This window comes from Equus quagga, chromosome 5, assembly GCF_021613505.1.
Source record: "Equus quagga isolate Etosha38 chromosome 5, UCLA_HA_Equagga_1.0, whole genome shotgun sequence".
NCBI classification, from domain to species: Eukaryota; Metazoa; Chordata; class Mammalia; order Perissodactyla; family Equidae; genus Equus; species Equus quagga.
In genome coordinates this window covers 93,236,892-93,250,238 of record NC_060271.1, presented here as the reverse complement: position 1 = coordinate 93,250,238, position 13,347 = coordinate 93,236,892, and positions in this window count along the sequence as shown.

Genomic DNA, 13,347 nt, shown 5'->3' with positions numbered 1-13,347 from the left:
GAGGGATTCAAAGGCAGATTTTAGCAGCAGAAGAAAGAATCAGCAAACTTGAAGATTGGACCATGGAAACTAACATGTCTGAGGAAAAGAAAGAAAAAAATTGAAGAAAAGTGAACAGAGTCTAAGGGGCCTGTGGGATACCACCAAGTAGACCAATATATACATTGTGGGAGTCTCAGAAAAAGAGAGAAAGAATGGAGCAGAGAGAATATTTGAAATAGTAACTGAAAACTTCCCAAATTTGATGACAGACATGAAATAAACATCCAGGAAGCTCAATGAACTCCAAGAAAGATGAACTTAAAGAGACCCACACCAAAGTTAAACTTTCAAAAGACAAAGAGAATCTTGAAAGCAGCAAGAGAAAAGCCACTCATTATATACAAGGGATCTTTAATGAGATTATCAGCAGATTTCTCAACAGAAACTTTGGAAGACAGAAGGCAGTACTATTCAAACTGAAAAAAGAAAAAAAACCTGTCAACCAAGAATCCTAAATCTGGCAAAACTGTCCTTGAAGAATGTGGCATCCAGGTGGCATACTGGTTAAGTTTGCGTACTCCACTTTAGCAGCCCTGGGTTCGCGGGTTCTGATCCCAGGCGTGGACCTACACACCACTCGTCAAGCCAGGCTGTGGCAGCATCCTACAAACAAAATAGAGGGAGACTGGCACAGATGTTAGGTCAGGGACAATCTTCCTCAAGCAAAAAGAGGAAGATTGGCAACAGATGTTAGCTCAGGGCCAATCTTCCTCACAAAAAATAAAAAACAAAAAAGAGTGAGGGAGAAATTAAGACATTCCAAGATAAACAAAAGTTGAGGAATTTGTTAGCACTAGACCCCCCCCAAAGAAATGCTCGAGGGAGGGTGAAATGAAAGGACACTAGACAGTAACTTGAAGCCATATGAAGAAACACATAGGAAATTATAAAAGATAATACTATTGTAACAATGGTTTGTAACTCCACTTTCATGATTTAAGGGATTAATACATTTTCTTAAATTATTAGCCTAAAATCTAGTATTATTGTAACTTTCATTTGTAATTCTAAATTTTGTTTTCTATGTAATTTGAGACTAATGCATTTTTTTCAAACATTAAATTAAATTAATTAATTAACTTATTTGCTGAGGAAGATTTGCCCTGAGCTAACATCTGCTGCCAATCTTCCTCTTTTTGTATATGGGCCACCATCACAGCATGGCCACTGACAGACAAGTGGTGTATATCCACACCCAGGAACTGAACCTGGGCCACTGAAGTGGAATACACTGAACTTAACCACTAGGCCACTGGGGCTGGCCCAGGATAATGCATTTAAAAGAATTATTAGTTTATGGTTTGGGGCACACAGTGTTTAAAGATGTAATTTTGTGACATCAACAACCAAAAGGGATAGGAACAGAGCTGTTAAAGGAGCAGAGTTTTAAAATTTTGTCTTAGTAAAATACACACAACAAAATTTACCATCTTAACCACTTTAAGTGTCCAGTTCAATGGTATTAAATACATTCATAATATGCAACCATTACCGCCATCCGTCTCCATAACTCTTTCATCAGGTAAAACTGGAACTCTGTATCCACTAAACAATAACTCTCCATTCTCCCCTCCCCCCAGCCCCTAGCAACCACCATTACACTTTCTGTCTTTATGATTTTGACTAGTCTAAATACTTCATATAGATGGAATCATACAGTATTTGTCTTTTTGTGACTGGCTTATTTCATTTAGCATAATGTTCTCAAGGTTCACCCATATTGTAGCATATGTCAGAATTTCCTTCCTTTTTTAAGGCTGAATAATATTCTACTGTGTATATATATACACCACATCTTGCTTATATATTCATTGGTCAGTGGACACCTGGGGTGCTTCCACATTTTAGCTATTGTGAATAATACTGCTATGATCATGGGTGTACAAATACCTCTTCAAGACTGTGCTTTCAACATTTTTGTGTATATACTCAAAAGTGGAATTGGTGGATCATATGGTAATTCTATTTTTAATTTTTATGCCAAGTGAAATAAGCCAGTCACAAAAAGACAAATACTGTATGATTTCATTTATATGAGGTACTTAGTCAAAATCATACAGACAGAAGGTAGAATGGTGGTTGCCAGGGGCTGGGGGGAGGGGAGAATGTTATTGTTTAATGCAGATAGAGTTTCAGTTTTACAAGATGAAAAGAGTTATGGGAATGGATGGGATAACGGTAGCACATTATGAATGTGTTTAATACTACTGAACTGGACACTTAAAAATGGTTTTAAGATAGTAAATTTTGTTATGTGTATTTCACCACAATAAAAAAAAATGGTCCTCATATTACCCAAGCTTGCCAACAGAGTGCTATATTTTAAAATATAACTAGAAACAATAGGACCAGCCTCACTTCTCCGTTAAAAACAATTCAGTTTGCTGAAGCAGAGGTGAGGTCTTGCTGGCATCTCTACTGCCATCTACTGAGTTAAATTTGTACTATATGCTAGTAAATCTTAACCAAAGAAAGGTCTTTGTACTGCATATGCTTCAGTTTCAACTCTAATCACTGGAGTCTCTCTGCCAATGTTTTTCCCACCCTCCTTATTGATCCCAGTATCAGCACAAACCTGTTTCTGCACATCATGTTCAAGAACTGATCAATAAAAGCATTCACTCAGAGGACCTGGGCAAAAATAGCGAGCCGACTTTAAATGCAGACTGTTTGCTCTTTGGATTGGTCAAGGCCTGCAATTCAAAACACATGACTATTAACCCTTAAATGCCTAAATCTTTAAGCGACTTGGCAAAAATCTTTGATAATTCAGTCCCATTAGTAGAGGCTGCCTTCAAAACATACATTCTCACATTGATTCTGTGCTTTCAAACTGTGTGAACGTGTGTATGGTAAGGAAAATTTCAGGAGGAAATGGATGGGGGTTTGTATTTAGCCATCTTGATCTGTGTACAACCAAAGAGTTTGAGGGTGACTTGGACTTTATGTTATGCATGTCCAATTTATAAATTTATAAATTTATAAATAGGGTGGCCCTATTTATAATATCGTATGATCTGACCTAAGAAAACAAGACAACAGAATATAACTCATGCGACTGCTCCTTGGACGGATGGATGTTCCTCCTCAGTGGCCTTAACACATCAATACACATGGAAGCTTGATGGTAGAGTTTATACTCAATGAAGGACTGAAAGCACTTGGTCTGATTATTTCTGCAGGCAGTTTGATAATACAGCATGATAATAGCAGCCCCCCTCTCCTGCCCCCCGGCCCCACCAGCCACATGGAATTTCCAGTAAAGAGCTATCTGAATAGAAACAAGAATCCATTTAGGAAAATCTTCAAAATATATCTTAGTAACCTCTTTTTAAAAAATGCAATACTGCTTCTTTACCATCCTTATGGCAATACAGTTGGAGAAAGATACTGATAGATTGATTCTTTAGCACAAGAGAAGTTGTTGTCAAAATTATTTAAGGTACATGTATCTTTTCCTCTTTCTACACACAAATTACACCTGTGCTGCTTTTCAAGTTCCTCTGCATAGGAAATCAAAATAGCCTCCATTCTGGACTGACAATATATAAAATAGCTCTACGTTTTAGGTTAAAGAATCCTGCCTGCTATCACCAGGGCATCAGTAAATTGGACATTCTGCAGCAGCTTTTTATGAATGAGAAAATGTGGTAGCTCTTTAGTTCCTTTATCCACTCACAAAGCTTCATTTAAGGTTATTGGAAACAAGAAATTAAATCTGGCCTCCTGAATTTAGGAAAGAGGTTTTAAATTGGTGGCCTATAGGTCAAGTTTGGTCTGTAGATGTGTTTTGTTTGGCCTACATAGTACTCTGAAAATCAGGACTTCTCACATCAAAACCTACATTTCTAGCTTCTGATAGGGTAATTCTAAGTCCACGATCCTGCATTAAAAAAATTGGCTGGAATTTACCATTATTGTCCCTTTCAAAAAGTCCCCAGATCTCCCTCCACCTAACTGTGAAACATTTCACTCATTTATGGTTGTACCAGGCCTCTATAGATACCCGAGGGTGATCCTTTGTTTGGAGTCTAAGAAAAGAACAGGAAGGAGATATTGACACAGATTCCCAAGGTATGGAGAGTACCTATAGATAATTGACAATAAAAAATAAACAAAAGGAAATAGCTACATAAATAATAGTATTTTTATTTTGTATCTAACATTTTTTAAAATCCAAGAACACAAAAAATTATAACTACTAGCAAATTGACAACTTTATATGTTCAGTAGTGCTATAACTGGTTTAACTTTGTTAAAATGCTGTTTTTTATGAAAAGGAATGGAAGAAATTTATGAGCTTTTCATGAAATGGATAAAATTAAATAAAATAACCAATGAGACCTGTACTTTGATTTTTAACTTAACTTATGTTTTAGCAACCTAACAGAATTAAAGGCAACTAAAAAGTAACATTTTCATCTGTTATGGTTAAAAAAGTGTTTGTATATAATGGTTATTTCTTAATTAATCCAGCATTTAGAAAAAGTCCTGTAAAGAAAATTTATCCATTAGATTAAATTTCTGTTTCAGAAAATTTCTAAAGCTTTCCAAATGAATGAAAGTAATGAAAATTAAGTTTGATAAATGCTTTACTACAATAATAAAACAGAAATGTAACTAGTACAATTAAATCTTTCAGACTCTAGAACAAACATTTTCTTCTCTTCCATTGGTGTGGTGGGAAGAACACCTAATTTGAAGTCAGAGAAACTTAGTTCATCATGGCCCCTGCTATGTGATCTTCAGCAGGTTACTTTGCCTTCTGAACTCCCTTTCTTCACCTATAGAAATAGGGATAATAATACCTATTTCACAAAATTGTTGTGAAGACTTAATAAGAATACATATTAAAATAGTTAGCACAGTGTCTGGCACACAGAGAGCACTTTAAAAATATTTGTTCTCTTCATACATGGGAGGCAAAGAAGTACCCTATATAAAAATGGAAAAAACCATGGTGGATGAATAGGTGGAGCACAGAGGATTTTTAGGGAAGTAAAACCATTATGATGCTATAATGGTGGATACATGTCATTATAAATTTATCCAAACCCATAGAATGTACACCACCATGAGTGAATCCTAACGTAAACTATGGACTTTGTGTGATGATGTGTCAATGTAGGTTCATCAGTTGTAACAAATGTAGAATTCAGGTGGGGGATGCTGATAACTGGGGAGGTTGTACATATGTGGGGACAGGGGATATATGGGAAATCTTTGTACCTTCTGCTCAATATTCTGCTCTTCCTGTGAACCTAAAACTGCTCAAAAAATAAAACCTATTCATTTTTAAAAAGCCATGCGTTTAGAAAAATATGACTAATTTTGGCTACTTCTAACCCAATGCAGAATTGCTATTATAGCTATTTCATTATAGTAGTCAGAGGAGAATAATATTATAAATCAGGTATCAATGCAGTGCTGACCTTGAAAATTATAGCTACTAGTATATATCAACCTAAAAAACAAAGCAGGAGAAACGCACACATATATGCATGTACAAGACATGTACAAGAATGTTCATGAAAGCACTATGTATATTAGCCCCACATTGGAAACTTAAGGTAGAATTGTGATATACTTATACAATGGGATAATAAATAGTAATGAGAATGAATAACTACAACTACACATGACATGGAAGAATCTCACAAAAATAATACAGAGTGAAAGAACCAAACACACAAAAATACACACATTATGATTTCATTAACACAAAATTCAAAATCAGGTAAAACTCACCTATGGAATGATAAGTCAGGATAGCGACTATCTTTGGGAGGGACATAATATTGACTGGAAGGGGGCTTCTAGGATTCCAGGGGTGTTCTGTTTATTCATCTGGGAGTTGGTTACACAAAGGTGTTGACTTTGTGAAGAATTATTGTGCTCTACAGTTATAATTTGTGCATTTTCCAGAATGTATTATGTGTGGATTGATGTTTATATACCAATAAAATTTACCAAAAAAATAAAGAGTAAAGTTAGTTCACAAAATTGCACTAAATATGAAAGGTACCAGGTCCAGCCTGGTATTTATTCATTCGACTACTTATTGAAATTTACCTTGTACCTAGTACCATGTTTGATTTTGGTGATATAATGGTAACTGTTATGGGTTGAGTCAAGTCCTTCCAAAATTCATATGTTGCAGCCCTAACTCCCAGTACCTCAAAATGTGACCTTATTTGGAGATAGTGTCTTTGCGGAAGTAATCAAGTTACAATGAGGTCATTAGGGTGGGCCCTAATCCAACATGACTGGTGTACTATAAGATGAAATTTGGACACAGACACGCATAGAAGGAAGATGACATAAGAGGCATAGAGAAGATGGCCACCTATAAGCCAAGGAGAGAAGCAGAGGGCTAGAACAGATTCTTCCCTTACAGTCCTCCAAAGGCACCAATCCTGCCAACACCTTGATCTCAGACTTCTAGCCTTCAGGACTATGAGACAATAAATTTCTGATGCTTAAGCCACTTAGTTTATGGTACTTTGTTTCAGCAGCCCTAGAAAACTAATACAGTAACTCTCCCCCATTTCCCACACCCTCAAAAGGTATTATCCTTCTCCTCAGTAAAAAGTAAAAAGTGTCCTGGGGGCTGGCCCGGTGGTGCAGCGGTTAAGTTCGCATGTTCCACTTCTCGGCAGCCCAGGGTTTGCCAGTTCAGATCCTGGGTGCAGACATGGCACCACTTGGCAAAAGCCATGCTGTGGTAGGTGTCCCACATATAAAGTAGAGGAAGATGGCCATGGATGTTAGCTCAGGGCCAGTCTTCCTCAGAAAAAAAGAGGAGGATTGGCAGTAGTTAGCTCAGGGCTAATCTTCCTCCAAAAAAAAAAAGTATTGTCCTGGTGCTACCTGGGCTGAATGTGCTTCATGGAGCAGGCCATCACGTGTGGCTTCCGCAGGTCCATCACCTGTCAGAGGAGTGACATCAGCATCACGGTGGAGTGAGCCCTTCCCTTGGAATCTCCCTTCTAAGATACAACCAAAAGGACATTCATACACCAACAGAGGACATATACACATCATAACATGCATTTGGGAGACCCACGCAGCCATATGCCTGAAGGTGGTGGTGGGGCTGGATCCTCTGGAGGAAGTGGAAGCTGATCCACAGGAGCTCCGTGGAGAGAGACAGGCTGTGGTGGTGAGAAGGGTGCCCCATCCCTTCCAGTACTCCAGCCCCAGAATCGTCTGGAGCATGGTGCAGTGATCATGGTAGTGGTGGCGGGAAAAAGGCACAGACACTTCAGCCCCAGGTTCACCTGGAGCAAGAAGCAGAGAGCTTGGTGGCGGTGGCTAGAAAAGTGCATAGACCCAGAGTCGTCTGGGGCTTGGTGCAGAGTGTGGCAGCCATGGAGGGGAAAGGGCACAGCCGAGAGAGGCACCCTGCCCCTGCCTGGTACTCCAGCCTCAGAATTGTCTGGAGCATGGTGCGGAGAGAGTGGCACCCGTGGGGGGAAAGGGTGCAGCTGAGAGAGGCACCCTGCCCCAACCTGTGGTAGGTGTCCCCAGAATCATCCAGAGCTTGGTGCGGAGAGTGTGGCAGTGGTGGTGGAGAAAGGGAAAGTGCATGGTGCTGCAATTGCCGAGAGCTCTGTTCAGAGAGATAAGCAGGTGCTGGGGGAAGCACCAGGGAAGGAGAATACCCCTCCCCATACCCGGTGCTCCAGATCTACCATTGATCAGTCGCTCAGAGAGAAAAGCAGTCAGTGCCTAGAGCCTCTGCTCCTGCCAGGCCCAAAATACACAGCACCTGATCCCCATCCTGTGGTGGAATGTGGCAGCTGCAACCTGATAAAAACAACCTGAGGAAGCAAAACTCTACCCCATCAAGCAGTGTGAGTATGTATATTAAAGCTCCAGACCAGAAGGAAAGTGACAAATACCCAGAAACAAAACCTGAAGGAACAGAAATCCATAACCTAAACAACAAAGAATTCAAAACAGCTATCATAAAAAACTCAATGAGTTATAAGAAAACACAGAAAGACAAATTAACAAATTCAGGAGCTTCTTCACAAAGGAGATAGAAACCATAAAGAAGAACCAATCAGAATTGTTAGAGATGAAAACCACAATGGATGAAATAAAGGAAAATCTGGATTCCCCAAACAACAGAGCTGACAATATGGAGGAGAGAATCAGCCAGTTAGAGGATAATACTATAGAAATGCATCAGAGGGAGGAGAAGAGAGAACTAAGACTAAAAAGAAATGAAGAAACTCTCAGAGAAATATCTGACTCAATCAGGAAATGCAACATAAGGATTATAGATATTCAAGAGGGGGGAGAGAAGGAGAATGGAGCAGAAAGCTTGCTCAAAGAAGTAATAGCTGAGAACCTCCCAAATCTGGGGAGGGAGCTGGAAATCCATGTGAAAGAAGCCTCCAGATCTCCTAACTTTGTCACTGTAAAAAGACCCACTCCAAGGCATATAGTAGTGAAGCTGGCAAAAGTCAGGGACAAAGAAAATATACTAATGGCAGCAAGGCAGAAGAAAATAACCTACAAAGGAACCCCTATCAGGCTTTCAGCAGATTTCTCAGCAGAAACCTTACAGGCTAGGAGAGAGTGGAATGATATATTCAAAATCCTGAAAGCCAAAAATTTTCAGCCAAGAATACTCTATCCAGCAAAAATCTCCTTCAGATATGACAGAGAATTAAAAACTTTCCCAGATAAACAAAAGCTAAGGGAGTTCATTGCCACAAGACCCCCGCCCCCCCCGAGAAGAAATCCTAAAGAAGGCCCTCATACCTGAAAAAAATAGGAAAGGCAATACAAAGCCCTGAGCAAGGGGATGAGTAGGTAGGCAATAATCAGAAAATGGCAGCTCTCTATCAGATCAGGTTAGTAAATGCTTAACCCTAAGATCAAGGATAAAGAAAAGGAAAACACCAAAACAAAAATGATCTCATCTTTTTAACCACAAACTCACAATACAAGTTGGAAAAAGATATGACAAAAATAACTTAGAAGGGGAGGAGGAAAGGGATGGAATCAGTATAGTCTAAGGAAATAAGAGGCTATCAGAAAATGGACTATCTTAATTACGATATTTTTTATACAAACCTAAGGGTAACCACTAAACAAATAATTATAACAGAGACATTTATGATAAACAAGAAGGAAAAGAAGAAAACCAACAGAGAAAACTACCTAATCAAATTGGTAGTCCAAAATACATGGGATGAGAAACAAAGGAAATGCAGAAGAACCAGGAACCATGCACTAAGATGGCAGTATTAAGCCCTCATATATCAATAATCACTCTAAATGTAAATGGACTGAACTCTCCAATCAAAAGACAGAGTGGCAGAATGGATTAAAGAACAAGATGCAACAATATGCTGCCTCCAGGAAACACATCTCAACTCTAGAGACTAACATAGGCTCAGAGCAAAGGGATGGAAGACAATATTCCAAGCTAATGGCAAACAAAAGAAAGCAGGTGTTGCCATACTTATATCAGACAAAGTAGATCTCAAGATAAAACTGGTAAAGAGAGACATAGAGGGGCAGTATATAATGATAAAAGGGACTCTCCAACAAAAAGACATAACACTTATAAACATGTATGCACCCAACACAGGAGCACTGATGTACGTAAAGCAACTATTAACAAACCTAAAAGGAGATCTCAATGACAACACTGCAATAGTAGGGGACCTCAACACCCCACTTACATCAATGGATAGATCATCCAGGCAAAAAGTCAACAAGGAGATAGTGGACCTAAATGAAAAACTAGACCAGATGAACTTAATAGACATATATAGAACTCTCCATCCAAAACCAGCAGAATATACATTCTTCTCAAGCACACAAGGAACATTCTCAAGGATAGATCATCTATTGGGAAACAAGGCAAACCTCAATAAATTCAAGAAGATTGAAATCATATCTACTATCTTTCTGACCATAATGCTGTGAAACTAGTAATCAACCACAAGAAAAAAGCTGGAAAAGGAACAAAAATGTGGAGACTAAACAGCATGCTACTGAACAACCAATGGGTTACTGAAGAAATAAAGAGAGAAATAACAAAATATTTGGAGACAAATGAGAATGAGAACACATCATACCACCTCTTATTATTATTAGGGATGCAGCAAAATCAGTCCTAAGAGGAAAATTTATAGCAATATAGGCCCACATTAACAAACAAGAAAAAGCCCAAATAAACAATCTTAAACTACACCTAACAGAATTAGAAAAAGAAGAACAAACAAAGCCCAAACTCAACAGAAGGAGGGAAATAGTAAAAATTAGAGTAGAAATAAATGAAATTGAAACAAAAAAGACTGTAAAAAGGATCAGTGAAACAAGGAGCTGGTTCTTTGAGAGAATAAACAAAATTGACAAACCCATAGCCAGACTCACTAAGAAAAAAAGAGATAAGGCTGAAATAAATAAAATAAAAAATGAAAAAGGAGAAATTACAATGGACAACACAGAAATACAAAAAAGATTATAAGAGAATATTATGAAAAACTATGCACCAACAAACCGGACAATCTAGAAGAAATGGATAAATTCTTAGACTCTCACAATCTCCCAAAACTGAATCAAGAAGAAATAGAGAATCTGAATACACCAATCACAAGTAAAGAGATTAAAATGGTAATCAAAAACCTCCCCCAAAATAAAAGTCCAGGACCAGATGACTTCTCAGGAGAATTCTACCAAACAGTCAAAGACAATATATTACCTATTCTTCTCAAACTACTCCCCAAAATTGAGGAAGATGGAAATATTCCTAACACATTCTATGATGCCAACATCACCCTGATCCCAAAGCCAGACAAGGACAACACAAAGAAGGAAAATTAAAGGCCAATATTGCTGATGAACATAGATGCAAAAATTCTAAACAAAATATTGGCAAACCAAATATAGCAGTACATTAAAAAGATCATACACCATGATAAAATGGGATTCATACCAGGGACACAGGGATGGTTTAACATCCGCAAATAAGTCAATTTCACACACCATATTAACAAAAGGAGGGAAAAAAAACCACATGATCATCTCCATAGATGCAGAGAAAGCATTTGACAAGATCCTACATCCGTTCATGATAAAAACTCTCAATAAAATGGGTATGGAAGGAAAGTACCTCAACATAATAAAAGCCATATATGACAAACCCACAGGCAACATCATACTCAATGGGGAAAAACAGAAAGCCATCCTGCTGAGATCAGGAACAAGACAAGTGTGCCCACTATCACCTCTTTTATTCAATATAGTACTAGAGGTTTTGGCCAGAGCAATTAGGCAAGAGAAAGTAATAAAAGGAATCCAAATAGGGAGTGAAGGAGTGAAACTCTCACTCTTTGCAGATGACATGATTTTGTATATAGAAAACCCTAAAGAATCCATCGGAAAACTATTAGAAATAACAACCGCAGCAAATTTGCAGGATACAAAATCAACGTACAAAACTCAGTGGCATTTCTACACTCTAAGAACAAACTAACAGAACAAGAACTCAAGAATACAACCCCATTTACAATCGCGACAAAAAGAATAAAATATCTAGGAATAAATTTAAGCAAGGAGGTGAAAGACCTATATAAGGAAAACTATAGGACATTAGTTTAAGAAATCGATAATGACAAAAAGAAATGGAAATATATTCCATTACATGGATTGGAAAAATAAACATAGTTAAAATGGCCATACTACCTAAAGCAATCTACAGATTCTATGCAATCCCAACCAGAATCCCAGTGACATTCTTCACAGAAATAGAACAAAGAATCTTAAAATTCTTATGGGGCAACAAAAGACCCTGAATAGCCAAAGCAATCCTGTGAAACAAGAACAAGCCTGGTGGTGTCACAATCCCTGACTTCAAAACATATTACAAAGCTATGGTAATCAAAACAGCATGGTACTGGTACAAAAACAGGCACACAGATCAGTGGAACAGAATTGAAAGCCCAAAAACAAAACCACACATATACGGACAACTAATCTTTGACAAGGGAGCCAAGAACATGCAATGGAGAAAGGAAAGCCTCTTCAATAAATGGTGCTGGGAAAACTGGACAGCCACATGCAAAAGAAGGAAAGTAGATCATTATCTTTCTCCGTACACTAAAATAGACTCAAAATGGATCAAAGACTTGAAGGTAAGACCAGAAACCATAAAACTTCTGGAAGAAAATATAGGCAGTACACTCTTTGACATCAGCCTTAAAAGGATCTTTACAAATACGATGTCTACTCAGACAAGGGATACAAAAGAAAAAATAAACAAGTGGGATTTCATCAGACTAAAGAGCTTCTGGAAGGCAAAGGAAACCAGGATCAAAATGAAAAAAAAAACCACCAACTGGGAGAAAATATTTACAAATCATATATCCAATAAGGGGTTAATCTCCATAATATATAAAGAGCTCACACAACTGAACTTCAAAAAAATAACCTAATGAAAAAGTGGGCAGAAGATATGAACAGATATTTTTCCAAATAAGATATACAGATGGCCAATAGGTACATGAAAAGATGCTCGAGATCACTAATCATCAGGAAGATGCAAATCAAAACTACACTTAGATATCATCTTATGCCCGTTAGAATGGCTATAATCACCATGACAAAAATAGTAAACGTTGGAGAGGTTGTGGAGGGAAGGGAACCCTCATCCACTGCTGGTGGGAATGCAACCTGGTGCAGCCACTTTGGAAAACAGTATGGAGATTTCTCAAAAAACTTAAAATAGAATTACCATATCACCCAGCTATCCTGCTACTGGGTATTTATGCAAATCAACAATACAAAGAGACTTATGCACCCCTATGTTCATTGCAGCATTATTCACAATAGCCAAGACATGGAAGCAACCCAAGTGCCCAACAACTGATGACTGGATAAGGAAGATGTGGTATATATATACAATGGAATAGTACTCACCATAAAAAAAAGACATAATCGTCCCATTCACAACTACATGGATGGTCCTTGAGGGCATGATGTTAAGCGAAATAAGACAGACAGAGAAAGACAAATACTATATGATTTCACTCAAATGTGGACTATAAACAAACTTACAGAAAAAGAGAACAATTTAGTGGTTACCAGGGGGAAAGGAGGCAGGGTGGGCACAAGGGGTGCAGGGGCACATTTATATAGTGTTTGACAAATATTAATGTACAACTGAAATTTCAGAATGTTATAAACTATTTAGACTGCAATAAAAAAATTTTTTAAACAAAACATTAATTAAAAAATCTTCATTTTAGAAATAAAAGAATAACACTAGGGAAAAAGTAT